At 39.4% G+C, this 18674-nt stretch overlaps 1 long non-coding RNA gene across 1 annotated transcript; it reads left to right on the top strand.

Annotated features, from left to right (window-relative positions):
* Window positions 1-303: 303 nt before the first annotated feature.
* LOC107833502 (uncharacterized) lies at window positions 304-17453 on the top strand. Its single transcript, XR_001659250.1, has 4 exons — window positions 304-413; window positions 1595-1724; window positions 15181-15240; window positions 17258-17453. It is a non-coding gene; the product is annotated as an uncharacterized LOC107833502 (long non-coding RNA).
* Window positions 17454-18674: the final 1221 nt, after the last annotated feature.

Raw genomic sequence — 18674 nt, forward strand, 5'->3', positions numbered from 1 at the left:
TTTAAACGTAAAGTTGTTTTCCTCACAATGCCATCTGTTTTATAAAGTCCATCAATTCCAAAAGCCCCATAGCACGACGCTCCCATCCTCTTACTTCAAATTTGTTCTCTCCAGGCCTCTTCCTTTTTCTCCCAGATGCAACAAAGGCCACTATGGAGATCAATGTTATATTCAAACCACAGAACATTTCTATAAAAACTGAAATATTTGTCCCTGAGTTGAGTTCACTTACAAACTGTAATCTGGCCTTTTATGTTGTTTTTGAAGTAAAGGCTTCTTCCTCCCCCGAGTAAAGACCTTGTCATGTGGAGAAATCTACTTTGTCTGATAACACAAATGGATCTCTATTTACTGCATGACAAGCACAGTGCAGTACTTTATGACAGTATGACCTTAAGAAAGACTGTTTCCCGGTAAGCTAACAATGCTCTAACACTGAGGTCTAACACACTGTTTTGCATTCTGACCTCTGAGTGAGCGTAATGCACTTAAATAATGCAGCACCATCACCCCATCATTCACAAGGGAGCATTCAAATAGAACTTACTGAAGTAAAAAATGTTAGTTTACTGTAGCTTCCAGGCTACCAGCTAGCTACCCCACTGAAAAAAGTGAAAATAGCAATAGAAAAAAAGAGTTGTGCTTCTACACAGTAAAAATGCCAGTGTTGAATTAACACCCAAAAGTGTCTATATGTGTCCAAGTCAGCAGGTGTTAAAGTAAGACTTTTGAAAGTGTTAAAAGATTGACACTCTTTTTTTTTTTGTTAAATTAACATTGGTCTATAATACTGAAATGGGTTTAAGAAAAGTGAAACTTTCCATTTCTATGTATTGTTTTGAATATTTTCCACTGGATTTGACTGATATTGACATTTTGTGGGTCAATTATTTACTTTTTTAACACCACATTATGTTTTGTGATCAACGCGGCACTGGTGTTACTTTTTAACATATTTTAACACCAGCACTGTTGTAAATGTTGATGTGATGCTTTGTATTGTTGAATTTAACACCTGCTGACTTGGACACATATAGACACTTTTGGGTGTTAATTCAACACTGGCATTTTTACTGTGTACACTGAACAATGTACTTGTACAGTATTGTGACATGTAAGCTAACTCAATTTTAACAGTATTATTGAAACAAACAGATGCAATATCTTCTCCTCTGTACAAATGCAGCAGTGGATGATCTTATAACACCATCTCATTTCAAACAGCGTCTGCTTTTCTAACCAATTAACACGTCTGGAAACATTCAGGTGTCACATCTGATGTGCAAACATGCTAATTTCTGAAAAAAGCGTACTTTTGTGTGTTCAGGCATAAATACAGGGGAAGGAAAATAAATCTTAGTGGAAAAACAATTGTATTTGGAACGCTTGCCAAAAAATTTAATGTTTTCATCCATAATAAAAACTCCTGAATGTATCCTAAAAGCTTCCTCAGAGTATCCCTGGAGCCAGGAGTGAATTCATGAACGCAAGACAGTTATGAATGGCTGTTTTAGAAAGGCTGACGCCGTCTCTTTATTGGAGCTGTGTGGTGTTGGGGAGTAAGTCTAATTATGGTGTCCTTTGCCTTGATTAGTCTTCTGTAAAAAGGACATCCAAGTTGGTTCACTCCCCATCTACACATCTTGCTAAGCAAGAAGTGAGCGACTGCCAGCACCAGGCTGTCCAAACCCACCTTCCAGCATGTCCTTCCTGTTACACACAAGGTGAGGGGGAAGCAGATCCAGCTCAATTAACACTCCATCTATGAGCAATACAACAGAATCAACAAGGTCTGTTACTGGACATGTGCTATAAACACATCTGGCTAAAGTATCCAATCCAGTCTTTCAAAATGGAACAATACATAATAATATTGCTATATTATAAAATAATCTCCTCGCTGTGAGGACACAATACTATAGTAAGTGATGTCTAGAGTGTCTTTAGTACTCCACTCTTACAAACTTGTAAAGCAGGTCCTATTGTGTCGTTTCGACCTGTGGTTCTTGTTGCAGCGCCACCACAGGCGAAGGAGTGAACAGGTTTTTCGATTTGGCTGACTGACAGTCAGTGTGAAAGTGAATCGCAGAAGAAAGTCCAACAAATGTAATGTTGGTCCTCAATCAAACCAAGTCTACCATACTGGTGTGAAAACACCAGTATACTCATAGCTTCCAACCACAGCAAAGAGGTATTCAGTTGTGTAACACTCAACTTGTTTAAAGCAGAATTACTATTATTTTATTCTGAGTTCTGCCGTTTTCTGGAGGTAGAATGTGTGAGAAAGGACGTTGTAGTTAGAAAAGTTCTAAGAACAGAACATTGGTAGTAAAAGAGCTGAATCAGCAGATAATGGTAAAGTTCTAAATATTTACAACGTGTCTGTCGCCCTTTTGACTTCAATGACAAAAAGCGTAAGTTAAAGCTTTGAGGGACATTTTATCCTGTGTGAGTGAATGTGGAACAACCTGGAGACTTATCCTACTCCCAATACAGATGCAACTGATATATGATAATTGTATTTTATTTGTGAAAATGAAAAACAAACAAACAAAAAAACCATCAAGGCTTTGCTTGGGGTCTAAACCACACAGATCATGTTTAAAATTTGAAAATGCATAAGTTTTTCTTTACCATAGTTAAATGATTATAAAATCCTTTTTTTTTAAGTGTCCAGAAACTGCAGCGCCGTTAATAAAAGGAACTACCACCAGCATGTGCAGCTTGTTGCTCTACTGTTGCCGTTTCTAAACGAGGCTGAGCTGATGCTCAGGAGTTTTCCTATTAAAATCAGAGCACTTTTCATATATTCAGCTTATTTTGCCAGCCTTTGGTGAAATAACCAATTTGGACTGTCTCAGTGCACATGGTAATAGCTGCCGTCTTTATAGAGGGAACTGGGCTTTGATTGCACTGTCAACTCTTCTTAATTCATTTTCACAAAACAAGTGGCAATTTAGGTTTTTGCATGCTTGAGATTGGAAGTGCTTTCATCTCCCTCCTTTTGCATTACTCCGTCTTCCACTTGCTTTGCTCTTCTACGTTCATGTCTTTATAACAAACATTTGAAAACTGCAAATCCAAATATTGCCCTTCTGTTCTGCCGAGACTTCAGAAGTGTCTTGTTGTCTTAAAATTGAAGCTACAATGCAAAGGCTAAATGTCCTGCTAAAACCGTTGATGCCGTTTATTACTTCAAATTGTTGAAAAGGGCTTTCGTGGAAACTGAAATGAGCCGTGCTGTGTCCGTGACGCCGATTGTCCAGGACAGGCCGTCTGCAGAGTCTTCCGCTGCGATGGAGGAAACCTCAACTGCTTGTCTCACCGGCAGCGTTCATAAAGCTCTCGGCCCCTACGGGGAGGTCTTTAAAACCACGCTGCTTCCAAACAGAAGCACCCGCTGGCTGGAATGCCAGACTCACCACGTTGAAGAGATAGATTTGGGTAATGGTCCAGAAACAGTCTGTCACACACAGAGAATGGGGAAGAAGGGGATTAGGACCCTGAACTTCATGGGTGTTATAACAGGAGGACGAGGAGGACGAGGAGGTGCTCTTCTGATTCCCCTTTAGTAGCCGTCACATATGGCATCACTTAGCTTTATAGTAGGTACAATATTTTCCCAAACATTGAGAAGCTTGTTGTTACACCCTCATGACCTTCAATGAGATACTATGTTTAATACATAGACTTTGAATTTGACTCGGCCCACCCTTTGTTTGGAGCGTGTTAACGTGTGCCTGAATGCAGCGTGACGCCTCAGGACTGGAGAAAGTGCTACACAAGTTCAGAACATTTAGGCTGCGTTCACACTGCAAAAGTGACCCAATTCTGATTTATTTATTTTTTTCTTGCGGTAATGTGACCTGTATCTCTGTTGGTCATGACAGTCTGAGCAACACAGATCCGACCGTTTTCGAATGCGACCCAGGCCGCTTGGATATGCAATACGTATCTGATTCAAATGTGACCTAACGTCCAGGTCGGATCCAACCGACTTGAACGTCTTTGATACTTGACAAAGGAAGAAAGACAACAACCATGGTGGACTATCAAGTTGTTAATGTGCCGGCTCCAGTCGGATAACGACTTTAAAATCCTAAAATATGCTCCACTTGTGGGAATTAGGGATTTTGCATAGGATGGCAGATCATCACACTGACTTTTGTTTTTTTGGGCTCCCCGTCCGTGGCCCCTCCTCCCAACAGTATTGGGTTGTTTTTTGTTTTGGGGTCTAGTAGCTGTCTTTTGATGGGGGTTGATGTGGATATTAGGGGTTTTGTATAGCTTGTGTTTTACTTTCAGTCTCGTGTCCTGTTTTTTCCCACTTATTGGTTATCGATGGTTCCTGGCTGTGCCTCGTTCCCTGATCATGTCTGCTTGTATTTAGTCTTTCGTCTTGTGCTCTGTGGTTGTTGGTTCCTTGTCTGTTGCCGTTATTCGTGTGAGGCTCTCCTGGAAACCTGGAGTTTTTTCCTGTGCTAGTAGTTTATAATTCCGTCTGATCGTGATCCCAGTTGTGAGATTAAAGAAGTGTTTTCATCCTCACCATTAATCTGAGTCACTCTATTCCTTTTCAACGCCAAACTAAATATGTACTTAATTAAATATGTAACTTGACTCTAAACATTTACTTGGGAACTGAAGAATGAGATTCCAAACTAAATATTTAGCTTCATTTGGGAACAAAATATATTAAGGTTACAAATTTAATATTTTGTTTGGAATCATGTCATATATAAATAACTATGGTGAAAATTTGACTTTGAAAAGTGAGCACCCATTTCTTCCCACGATCCCAGGCTAAATAAACCAAAAATATTGCTGCTAATTTGTACAGTGTAGCCTTACAAACCGCCACTGTGTTTAAATGCCGGTACGTTTTGGGAGAAAACATTTTCATGTTACAGTTCAACAATGAAACAGGATGGCAGCAAACGGAGCAACTTTTCATCGACTCTCCATAGCATAATACTTTTATCCAGAGAAGAGAAGTCGTCCCACGCTGCACTGGGACAAATGAAACGTTTAGACGGTGACTTCAAAGACTCCATTTTGCTGTGGTGAAACATTAAAGAAATTGATGTCTTCAATATTTTTCTTTAGTGGAAGAGAAAACAATTCAACTGCAGCTCTTCTGCCATGAATTAACTGGAACTTGTAGCTGCAGTTCCGAACAGTTGATACGATAATGAGGCTTTTCTCTGGTCTTTGTCAGCATTCTTTTAGTAGAATTTATTGGCCTCATTGCTCCTTTCTAAATGTGTTTAGTATGTGTCGATAGGCCCTTTCTGCACGGTTAAAGGTTTGAATCTGCCAGTGTCCTTGAACAAACAATGTTTATGTGCTTCAGAGTCTCCCTGATGTTCCAAATCAAAATGTATATTCTCGCTGCTTGAATTTAATTTTTTTTAATATATATATAATTTATGTTCAAAGACTTTCCAGCATTGGTGTAAAGTGTCAAGGGCAGTCATAATAACTGTTGGGGGTTTTAACATTACTGCCCTGCTGGTGGCCAGGCAGTGAATAATGATGAGGCTCTGTGCAGTGTGGACTTTGTGTTTGATCCAACTGCTGTATGGCTGACCTTCAGATCAGGCCTGGACTCATCTGAAGGTCAGCATGCATAAGCAGCCAGTCTGGACTAAAGAAACGCACGGAGCCGTCCTGATAAGGACATTTGGTCTGCAGTCGTCGTAGAATCCACACCTCTATGCTGGGAACTTTGGTTTGCGTTCGGGAGAGGAAGTGCTCTGGTTTAGAGTTTTGCTTGGATGATCAAATAAACTTTAGAAAATTAACACCCTCAGTTACCTTTTATTGTATTTTTATTTTCAGTTTGTTTGTCCAATAATCAGTTTCTACACCTGGAGTTATGGTGCCAGTGTCCAGCAATCTCACCAGTCACAGGACATTTAAAGCTGCAGTATGTAACTTTTCTTAAAAAAATATACCATCTGAAGAAATGCTCTACTCCAGACCAAAAGCAACCAATCAGAACCAGGAGGAGGGTCTTAGTGCCTTCAATCAAACCAACTTACTCGCTGCTCAATGCGCTAATGGTGGAAAAACAACTTACCGTTGCAAGAAAACTGTTTATCTGCCATCCTCAGTGGCTAGGGTAACTGGCAATAGCATTCACAACAGGCTAGCTGCAGCCTAGCAAGAGAGCAAGGAGGTTACGGGGAGGGGGAAATGAGCAGCTCCAACAGAGGGTGATTGACAGCGCTAAGGCCCGCCTCCTGGCTCTGATTGGTTGTGTCTAGTTAAAACTGGGAGAAGGCAGAGGAGTTCCATTTTTTTTTTCAGATTATCTGTCACAACAAGGAGACAGTTTCAACTTGTTCTTTATAAAAGTTACATACTGCAGCTTTAAATATTACAACAGCTTGCTAAACTGTACTTGCACGATGCTGTAACTGCATCATGTTGTCCACTTGGTTTTAAAACTGGAGTGTAGAACTGAACCTGACGGCCCAACCTTTTCTGTCACCTCCCTCCCAATCATATTGATGCTTTGAGAATGTTGGATTTAACAGTCCACAACTCTTCGTACTTTGACCCAACTTCGCAGCCTTCTCCCTCTTCCTCTAACTTTTCCACAGTGTTTCTCTTCACTCCACCACCCCCACCTCATCTTCCTGCTCAATCCGCTTGCTGCAAAGTCAAGGGAGCCAGTTACAGTTGAGATAAAACCCCAAACCACCATCTGTCCTTCTCTCATTAAAGTTGAGCATATGTTAATGCAGCCTCTCTGCAGCCTTCGCATGCTGCTGGTAAGTCAAGGACAAAATTGAATTGCTTCAGGAGATTGCATCTTCCCCATATGCTTTGGCAGTTTGGCTACACTACAGTATCTTCCCTAATGTCTCCATTTGCTTTTGATTTTCTTCTCCTGTTACAGCAAGACACGTTTGCCTAATGGAGAAAAAAAACATCTCTAACCCAGTTCCTTATCCTACTGCTGTATGTTTGTCTATTCTCAGGATCACTTGTGTGCTCCAGGTTGATATCCCACATTTACCAATTGTTTATCCACTATAATACTTGGTAGGACTACTTCAAGTCAGCCAGTGATTATAATTCTTTAGCTCAAGAATGCAAAACATTATTTATGCATCACTATTGAGTAAAAAGATCAGTAGCTCAACATGATGTGAAATTAAAAATACATTAATTCAATTAAAACAGTTTATTAATCTCAAAGGGAAGTCTAATGTAATTCATGTTATACATTTTTTTAATAAGTTGCTGTGATGGCTGTGGGTAGGGTAAGAATCTCCTGTAGCAGTCCGTATTACAGCATACCTGAAGAAGCTTCTGACTGTAGATACTCTGTTGTAGAACAGTCTCATAATGCTACAATATTTTGACACTGTTACAAATTTTTGACTGCTTTCTTAGCAGACAAAAACCATTTATGTGTATAAATGTTTTTTCTGCACAGTTTGAAGCATCACATTAGAAATGGTTGATGGAAACGGCAACATGGAAAATAACTTTCTCAATTTCGTCCAAAATGTTTGCTGAATGAGTTCTGACGTAGTGAACGTTAATATCACACAACTGATCAGCTGATTCTATTAGAATTGTGATTTATTTCTTTGTCTCCAGACAAAATACAGCATTGCCAATACCAGTTGACATGACAGTTGAATAATTATCCAATAGCAACATATTCCTAGAAACGTCTGTTCATTTGTCTGAGAAGTGTGGTCTGTGTTACCTAGCAACCTCGACTTCCTATTTATTACAGCCATGTGTCGTGTCAACTTCTGACGGAATGACCCTTTAACCAGCCTGACTGAAACACGTCTCATTCACTTTTTTGTTACATGGAAGTTTGCTTAAATTTCGCATGACAGTTTGATGGAAACAAAGCTAATGAATCAGGAAATGTTCACACCGTTAGCTGAAATAAACTCAAGTAAAATGTGTCGTCTTATATTTGATGTCTCTGACAAATATTTATAAAATATGAACTGTTCCTTTTCGTGTGAAATTCTGCTGCAACCTGAAGAGTAAATGTGAAGCACATTAGGAGATAAAAACTTCACACTACAACGCTAACACAACTCTTCGTCTTCTCGGTTTTATACAAATATTTTCCAATGCCGTTTGGTCAATAACTTCTCTAAAAGTACGTGGAGCCTGGGTTGTAAGTATTTTTCTTAAGCTTCAAACTGGGTTAACAGAGCTTTTCTGCAGCTAGAGTTTACAGTTCAACACACACACGCAAACACACACACACACACACACACACACACACACACACGCAGACCATTTGAGTGGTGGACACAAGCACAGAGATGATCCAGTCAATGAAATGAGACCATCTGCCTTCCAGTCACATTTTTCACTTTCTCTAAACCTTCAGGCTGGTTTTCAGTTTGGTTTTATGAAACATATATGTATATAAAACAGTCATTTAAAAAAATAAAATAAAATATAGTGTTGGTGTGTGAAGCGTATAATTTTTATTTCACACGAATGTGAATTCTGCTCCTGGAAGGTAATTTTAAAATGGAAAGCAGAGCAGGGGGAGGTGACAGAGTGATTAACCCCTTAATAAACTCATCTGTGCACACGGCTCATGTAATATATCTCTGTTGAGGAATCATGCCTTTTGAGTAGCTTATGGAATATTAAACCATTTAAAGTAGTGTCACCTTTTTGCCAAAAGGTGAATTTAGGCAAACAGTAACTATTTTAGGAAGGTGGTGATATTTTGGTATTGATCCAATACCAAATCAATAAAATATTAATACTTTATATGATTAAAGTTTGATAAATCATCAAACTTCTCACTGTCAGATGTTTTCATCTATTTGTGTATTTAGTTTGTTAAAACCAACAACAGAATTTGGACAACGTTTACAAGTGTCTACAAAATACTTAGTGGTGCATGTAACAGTATATTTATATTTAATGTTCCATTCCGCTGTATGTCCAAACTTACTCTTTTGCACCAAGTAGTTTTTATTAAAATTCCATTAAAGTTGTTAGAAAATACATTTGTTAAAATCTAACTATAATATGAGCCATGAAATGTGTACTGTCTGCGGGATGCAACTGACTGTTAGCTCCACAGAGAGAGAGAGAAATGTAAAAACTGAAGATAAATACAAGAAATTGTGAGAGAAACAATAGAGAAGAACATGAAGGATTATTTAGCCCGTCCTGGACGTCAGGTCATGAGTTCATACAAAGCAAAAGAATCAGATCTGATGTATTTTTTTTATTGTTGTTTTCTTTTGTGAATTACGTGAAAAAAGACGGTAAAGGAGACGAGATTTAAGACCATTAAAAATGATTCAGTCCCCCAAGAATTCAGCTTGTGAGGTCTGTGTAGTTAATATACTTATTTTCTGTAATTAATCATTAACTGTCACATGTAAAGTATAAGACTCGGTTTTGATATGTTTTTCTTTAATGAGCAGTCCTCAGGGGTCGTCAACACCAGAATAGACCTTGTTACTTTACATTGTCTGTAAATCCTTCAGGGTGCTAAAGTGCACATAGGGCTGCAACGATTAATTGTATTAATCATGATGATTTGATTACTGACATAATCGTTGACTAATTTAGTCATCAATTAACTGTTAATGAGAGTATACCGGCTCAAAAAAGGCCATTTGCTAAATAGTAACACACCCAGAACTTTAACTACGCCAAAACTGTACCAAAAAAAAAAAAAGATTTTGCAACTTGGCTACATCTTGTTCAAATTCCGCATAAAAATAAAAGAAAAATTATATTAAGTACCTCTTGCTACCTTGTTAAGAATCAACAGATCAGCCCAAACTGTGTTGGTGCCAAATCGAGCAGAAAGCGCTGAGGTTTCCACATGCTGATGTTAGAATGAATTAGTTTTAGCTCCTGACGCTTTCATTAAAGAAATGTTTTTAATTGGCAATAAAATCTTAATTTTCTATTTTAGAAAATAATTAAATATTTATTTCTATTTTAAATATTGTGTAAAATAAACTTGCAGAGGTTAAATTAAAAATCAGCAGAGTGCAGTATTTAAAGAAAAAAAATGCAAACAATGGATTAATCGTCAGAATAATCCATTACTAAAATAACAATTATTGTGCAACATTACCGTTTGGTTACTGAGGTGGTAATCATCACTATTCACCTTTAACTTTTGCTGGTAGGTGAATGGGACTGAACCAGCTGAGCCATCCCGACACATAAACCAGCTCTGAGCTGTAGCGCTGCCCTCATCCTGCATTTTCAGCTACTTCTACCCCCACAGAGCATTAACTACTCATTAAATTTCATCTTTACAGAACTGGAGCATGCATGACAACAGTTAAAAGCACGTTTCTACTTGCTCAAAGGTGAACGGGATTCCTGAGGGCTCCATAAAATTAACAGCGATGGTAAAAGGCAGCCTTTTGTACCTTTTATAGCTCAGTACATTTGCAGGTTGGAAGAGTAATATGTAGGGAGACTCGCTGCCGCTCGCAGAGCAGTTCTGCTTTTTTACTTGATAAATGCACTTGTCACTAGTAAAATGATGCTGCTTGCAAAGCTATTGATTTTTGCTTCTTGGAGTCTTGGTCCCAAAAGCCCCTTTGCTCTAAAATCGGGGCAGCGGAACAAAAAGCCAGAGAAACCGAAACGGGACCGTCTCAGAGCAAACATTGCGCAGTAATAAAACGAGGCAAACAAACTAAAACCAACACTTCCACGTGGCGAAAGGACAACGTAGGCGTGTGGTGTGGCGCAGCGCGTGAGCTCAGACCCTGAGACTTTTACATGGCTGGTTGAAAAAGCTGCTCCAGCTTTGCTCACGTTGTGACAAAACCTTTTCCTCGTCCTGCTGTGATAATGCAGGCGCCCGTGTAATGATGTGGAGCAGAAAAGGAGACCCCAAGGTGAGCGAGGGGAAAGCCCATGTATCACAGCACAGCCTCCATCTTCACACCTATTCACAGGCCATCAGGCCCCAGTAAAAAATAAATTGCTGCACTTCACAGTTCAGTGGAGGGAAACAGGCCAGTTGTTTGAAGCTGAAGCTCATCTGGTTATCAGTCGCGCACACATACATTTAACAAAGGATCACACATTCAAAGGAAAACACACACTAATATATATATGTATATTTCAGTTTAAAAAATGCATCAGATTAGTCACACTCTAGCGCTGTGATTAATCACCATGCTTAATTTTGTAAGCTTGAGAAGAAAAATAAAATAAATTTTGTCTTAAAAATGTAAAGGAAAAATCTTTTATTGTCTCAAACCGAACAACTCGGTTTTCCAGGTTTTTATATTCTGGACGATTCAGAAGAAGTCATTTTGTTACAAACATCATCTAGAAACACTAACTATAAACGTTGTGATGCTAAAGCTCAGCAGTTTGAGCTCATCTGGTCTCATTTAGTGACTTTGCATTGCTGACCATAAAACCTGTCGTCTGCCTGTAGTTTCATAAATGGCAGCAGAGGAAGTGAATGAAACGGTTCATTCTGTGTTGGTCTCGCTTCCATATATTGAATTAACATTAACAGCTGCCTCATTCGGTTCAGCACTTCTCTCTTCGCGGTGAAGGATGGCGATTTACAGCGCAGGCGATTTTCTGTAAGTTTTATAGCATCAAACGTTAGTGATCTAGACTTTTAACAGTCTACACCTCCAGGAAGCAATCGTTTCTCAATAGCCGAGAATCCAGACCGTCTGAACGATGCAAAGGAGAGAGCAAAAGGCTGGTTTGTTTCATCAGGCTAACATTTTGGTGAAGTCACTAAGGTGTTTGTTTTGTGTTTTAGTTCAATTTTTCACTGTTTGGTTTTGTGCCACTTACTGTTTTAAGCCAACTTTTTGCTTGTCTATAGCATCTTATCTTGCAGAGCTGCACATGTGACCTGAGCTCCACCGCCACCCTATCAGTGTTTTAAGTGGGCTGGTTCCACACCAGGAAATTTTACCTGTCAGAGCACAAAGAGTCTTTACCAACGTAGTACCAGGACTGTTCCTGGTGTTACATTTTGTTTGCTCATTTCTTTATAGATATCAAAGACAAATGTCACATCGGTTTAAAGGTTTGTGAAATCCTGTTTGTATAAAACTATTATGTAGTTTTTGAAGAGAGTTGTTTTCTCTGGAAACCAGAAGGACTCAAATTATTCCTACTACTCCTAAAGGTGTCTATGTTCTTATTTTCATCTTTCTGCCGTTGCTCTCGGGCCGATTCATCTGAGGTCACCAGTCTCTTCCCAACACCCAATGAGAAACGCTGGTGTTTTGCCACCAGATTTGTTTCTCTTCATTCCTTGTTAGGAATCTGTTTCTGATTCGCTGAGATCACAGCTCAACCTTTATTCACTACCTTTCAGCAGGAAATGCTGGACGCATTGATTTTCTGGTGCGGCCACTTCTGGACCTCCTGATCACGTTTCGACTTTGTTCATTGGAGTTAAAGCTCCATAAACCTTCTGCTTAGTCAATATTTCACAGTGCAAAGTTCCCTTTCTCAAGGTTGGTTTATTTATATGAATTTTTGACCTCTGCATACAATCTAGAAAGTTAATCCAGTTTATGTCACATGATTTATTTTTAGCTTTCCTTCTCCACAAGAAAACTAATTAATAGAAAAACTCATGTTTTCAGCTATTTCTGTTGAACTCGTATTTTATTCCATTTACCTCTGTTTTATTTGATTTTGGTTTCTTCTTTTAACTGATTTCTTTCCTCCTCTTTGCTTCTGGCAAAGTTGATCTCAGAATCCATACTTTTCCCCTGGGAACAATATGTCTGGACCCCTAAAGTGATTAATACGCTATTTGTGATGTAAAATGAACAATTTGAGTTCTGAGCGTAAATCCTCAACAGTTCAACATAAATACTCTGACTTGTATTATGGTATGTTACATTTTTTATTTTTATTTTAGTCTTTTAACCTTTTATCACACGTTTGGGACAGGCTACCAACTCAATATTTGGCAGAGACAATTATTCACAGTAATATGTCCTGGATGATCCCTTCTGCCTTATTGCTTTTGCCACTTGTCTTTAAATCTCTGTCATTTGAAAACTGGATTTTAATCTGGTTAGCTTTGATAATAAAATTTGTTTGATCATCAAAAAAACTGAGTGAGAAAATATATTATCACAACATGTAATGTGTAATTAGTACTAAGCAAATTTCTCTTGGAAAAGTTAACATTTCCTTCTTGATACTTTGTTGTCAGCCTTCAGTACATGAGGCGTGTGATGAATACTATGAAGTAAACCAATAAAGGCTGGTTACACGGCACCGTGTTCATTTTTTCCCTTCTCAGTTTGTGTCTGAATCACACTGCGCACGGCTCCAGAAATAGTCCACGCTCCAAGCCTGGCTGCCGCTCCCTGCCTGCATACAAATCACTTACTTACAGATCAAGTTTGGTGTAAAACACATTAAACACTCGCTGTTTTTGACATACCATTTCATGAAACAAAGTGCCACAAAGCATGAAGTCTTTCCACAAGCCGTGGATGCCATTTGGATGAAAAGCTTTTCTGTGTGGTGGTTTTCAAGGTAAGTGGGCCACATTCATATTTCCCTTCTGAAATATATATAAAGTGATGAAGCTTCCAAGTTGGGGATGAAAACACTGGAAGAGCCTGGGGGCTTTGAGAAATCTCCAGCACACAGGAGTAGGAGGATGCCAAAACCGTATAACTCATCCTGATTGGAAGAGATGTTGTATAAATATTAAATAAACATGAATGCAGAGAATTGTGTCTGAGTGGTGTGGTTGGTACAGCCGAGTTAGTTCAGCAGCCTAGTGTCAGTTCAAAAAGCAGTGTGTAATATTTGTAGTCATTTTGATCCAAAAATGTAACCATCCATCCATCCATCCATCCAGCCGTGGGTACATTGCAAAAACGCAAACTCTCACTGAGTATTTTTGGTCTAGTTTCTAGTGGAAATATCTTGGCACCCTTAAAATAAGACAAAACTAACTTACAAGTGACTTTTTTAGCAAGAAATAGGAGCCTGTTTTAGGTAAATTTCTTAATATTGATTAAAAAGTTCTAGTTCCATTGGCAAATTATTTCACTTGTAACAAGATATTTTCCCCATGTTTTAAGTTAATTTATCTGCCAATGGAAATAGCACTTTTTCATCAATGTTAAGGAATTATTTACTTAAAACAAGCACTTTTTTCTAGCTGATTAGTTACTTTTAAGATAGTTTGTCAAGTGTGCTAAGATAGTGTCTCTAGACAACTTGGTAAGATTTTGCACAGTCTCCCCTCACCCCCAGCCCTTTGGACCAGCTCCTCTGGGGGGAACCCAAAGAGTTCCCAGGCCAGCTGGGAAACCTCATCCCTCCAGCGTGTCCTGGGTCTTTCCCTGGTCTTCCTTCCGGTGGAACGTACCTGGGACACCTCACCAGTTGTTCCAAACCACCTCAACTGGCTCCTCTTGATGTGAAGCAGCAACTCTACTCTGAGTCCCTCCTGGATTACTGAGGTTCTTACCTTATCTTTATGGATGAGTCCAGGCACCATATGGAGAAAACTCATTTTGGCTGCTTGTACCTCTGACCTCATTCTTCCAGTCATGACCCAAAACTCATGACCATAGATGAAGGTAGGAACTTAGATTGACTGGTAAATCGAGAGCTTTGCTTTTTGACTCGGCTCTCTCTTCGCCATGACAGACTATTATAGCGCCCGCTTCACAGCTGACGCTTCACCAATCTGCCTGTTGGTCTCCCGCTCCATTTTTCCCTTATTTATAAAAATTTATATCATAAAACAAGATGATGAAATTTGACTGAATGTCTTGGGCTACTGTGTGCTTCCACTGTTTTGTCTTGCACTGAAATGCGGCAAAGTGCTAAAAAAAAACAAAATCCTCATCTGAGACATCTCCAGACCATAGGAAATGTTGTGAACTACCAGCTTTGCAGAAACTGTGTAAACACGCTTTTTCACCCAAAAGAGAAACACAGATTTTTCAATAAGCTTCTCGGGACCTCGAGAAAGTCAGGTTCGCATCTTTTTGTTTTCCTTCATGTCCCCTTAGGGCCTCCGTATCGTAGTGTTCAAAGTGTGTGAAAAAAGTACAGGCTCATATTCCAGAAATTACGGCACTTGTTTTAGATGACAGAGCCTCTTATTAACCATTGTTCTTTACTGTATTGTAGTTGTAAAGAGCCGTGTGATGTGTCCAGGTTGTATTCTGCTTCTTGACCAATGACTGATGGAGATGGACACCAGGTCCCCCTGCAGGAGTAAGCGGGGTATATGGATGGATATCCATGTCCAACCTTTATGTTTTAAGTATTCAAAGTATTTTAGGCAAATGTTTTCTTGTTCTTTTTTTGTGTATGTATGCCTGTGATTTTAATTTTATTTGGATGTTTACATATTTTAATTTTCTCTTCTGTCTGCAACACAAATCTACCCAAGTGTGTTACTTACATTACCTTATTTTTTCTTGAAAGAACTGTAATTTTAACTCAATAAGTTAAAACTACAGACACATTGTGGCAGCCATAAACAATATCAAAATGTGCTTCTGTGAATAGAACATCAAAAACATTAAACATTTCAAGAAGACACAAAAAGACCTAACATTAATGTGCCAAAGTTAATGACCATATTGAAAAAGATCCAGTTATCTGAGTTATGAGAAGGGGGGGAAGCTGAAACGGTAACAGTCATGCTGATCGTACTCGGTACTGTATTATTCTAATCCCTGCAGACAGAGAAGAAGACAGATTTGTTTCTGTGCCGGATCAATGGCTGAGTCTCCAGTGGCACTTTCTCTTTCATTTATCTCCGCCACTTTGATTCCATTGTTGGAGCAGAATGGAGGCGTTGCCACGTGAATGCTGGGGCTCAGCAACTCCAGCGCTCATCCATCTGTGTTGCACTTCTTCAGTCGTCTCCTTTTATACGAATGGTTAATGACATGAAACTGCCGTCTGGCTGTCACAGCACAACATGCTAATCTAATCGCGTCTCTTAGAAGTTGAAGTTATTATATTAACCATGCTTTACTACTACACACTGTAAGAGTCTTTAAGTCTTTTTTTTCCCCTAAAGTACAGCACAGGGAAAAAGTTACAGATCAACTTAAACTTTATGCTCACAATGCCTTTCCCTGTGTTATGTCGTGCTATCAGTCAAGGTCAAGGTCAAATTTATTTTTAATGCGCAATTCAAACAGCACAGGCTGCACAAAGTGCTTAACAATAAAAAAAGAAACACTAAAAGGCATCAAAAGGTAAACATTAAAGGAAAGAGCTTAAAAGGCTGAAAAGGAAAGGAGAAAGGTACAACACAGAAAACATTTGGGTCAATGTGTACTAAAAGCCAGATCATAAACGTGAGTCAATCAACCTCATCGACGCACTGCTCAATGTACTAACAGAGGAGAAACGACTTACCGTTACCGGATAACTGTTCATCCATCATCATCGGTGGCTATGCTAGCTAGCTCACGGCAGACTTTGTTGTGATGAATTAGCTGTAACGTACCAGAGAGCAATGGAGAAGGTCTGAGCAGCTTGTACATAAGGGTGATTGCTAAGGCCCTCCTCCAGACTCTGATTGGTTGTGTGACAGGTCTGTTATAAAACTCAAAGAAGTCGATTTTACATAACATCCCCTTACAAACTGCATCAGTGTTAATTTAATATGACCATAAAAACAAAAGAAAAAAAATAGTTCTGTATTAGTAAAAGAAAAGCAGTTGAATAGTTTCAGGTTGTTCATCCATCCTGTGACATGAACCCATTTCAGGACCTTCCAAGTAAAGTAGAATCTCTCATATGTCAGACGCCAAACAGGATCCACCGGTAAACTTCCTATCCATGCTAATTCCAAGCAGCCTTTGCCTTTCCCTTTAATGACAACGTGGAATTATTGTAATTATGTGTGGGCTCATCACTACACATTATGGAAGCGCTACCTGCCAGCTGTCCCCCACACAGTGAAGGTCATTACAAGTGCAGGATTAATCCTCATCATCCACAGGGGCTCCAGCAAACCGCCTTCCTATCCTAAACCACAAGATGTCTGTTTTTCTTTATTAGCTTTTGGATAACAGAATTTTTTTCTCTCTCACACATAACACAAAATAAACCCCGACCCCCCGCCTAGAGGAGCCATGATGGCTTCGTTTTCCTTTGCCAGAAGTCGTGTATAGAAGAGCCTGGTTTACTTTGAAAAGAAACGACACAAAACCTTTGAGCTTCACAATAAGTAAACCGAGATGACACTGACGTTTTTATCTCACCACAGACCACCAGGACACCTGTGGCTAAAATCATCCTGCCAATTCACTTACTAGGAATTTCATCCTGACCAGCAAACCATGAAAGACTTTGTTGTTTGGTGGAAATCCCCCGCAGTGGCACGTCTGAGCAGCAGGGCAGTCGGTCTTCAAGAGATGAAGTAGCTGACAGCATTTGGTCTCTGAATAAAGTTTTTGATTTATTCTTTGCCGTCAACAGAGGTTATTTGAGAATTTTAAATGATTTCAAAATGTATTCCACTGTAAAAACCCCAGCAGGCATACAAGCACTGTGGAGAAAGTATTTTTCAAAGACTTTTTGATCATGAATCTCTTTTTAATATCAGACAAAGATAACTTAACACTGTTTTTAATTGATGATTTCCCCTGTATATATTGGAAGGAAAAACAACAAATGAACCTGGTCTGAAGTAGTTTAGACTTTTAACTAAATGTTGTCAAATTTAGGAAGAAACTAAAGTCTTGGAGAAAAATCTCCTTAAAGGAGTAGTTTCCTACATTGTACCTTTTACTTTTGAGTTTAAACTGAAATATCACTACTTTTATATGAGTGAAATTTTTGGATATTTTGTCCATTTTGACTAACTAAAGGGAGAAGAAACATATTTTAACCAAAAGTGCAGCCAATACACAGTTTATTAAAATTATAAAATGCTGTATATAGCAAACATAACTTAAAATAAGTTTGACACATTGAAAGTGGGCCTTCTGTCTCTTTAGAAAGCTCCTGCGCTTCCTGACTCCACCTTATTTCTGACTCCACCTTCCTCTTGATGCTGTCTTCTTTCGGACACCGCCTCCAGACCCTCATCACAACATTTAGCACCATTGGGATGAGAAGTAGTTTGTATAATGACCTCAGCAGATGCTCAGTTCCAAAGAGCCACTGCTGGCTCTAAGGAGTTCAGGATTACTGAGGTTAAGATGTTTTTTTAAGCGAGTCTCCACCACCCTACCAGCATGGCTAGGTGGGCCCCATATGGGGAAAAGGAGGGCAGATCAGATGGGTCCCACATGGGTTTGCCCATGTAGGGCCACAGCCCACATGGGCCCTACATGGTGGTGGACCCACATGGGTTTGCCCATTTAGGGCCCATGTGGGCTGTGGTCCTACATGGGCAAACCCAAGTGGGGCCACCGTGGAACACGCTGACAAACCCATATGGGACCCATATGTCAGCTCTCCTTTCCCCCATATGGGTCCCACCTAGGCATGCTGGCAGAGCAGTAAGGTGGGAGAACATCAAACACCAAACTAAAGCAATTAAAAGTAACTACAACATATATAACAGCTAAACAGAGTAAGCAAAGCAGTAGTAAAGGGCAGATGAAGTTGGGAGCTTTTTTGGCTACTCAAAATTTCAACATGACAATGCAGATGTGTAGGAATAATCAAAAAGAACA

The sequence above is a fragment of the Poecilia formosa genome, unplaced genomic scaffold, assembly GCF_000485575.1.
Source record: "Poecilia formosa unplaced genomic scaffold, Poecilia_formosa-5.1.2 Scaffold398, whole genome shotgun sequence".
Classification (NCBI taxonomy): Eukaryota; Metazoa; Chordata; class Actinopteri; order Cyprinodontiformes; family Poeciliidae; genus Poecilia; species Poecilia formosa.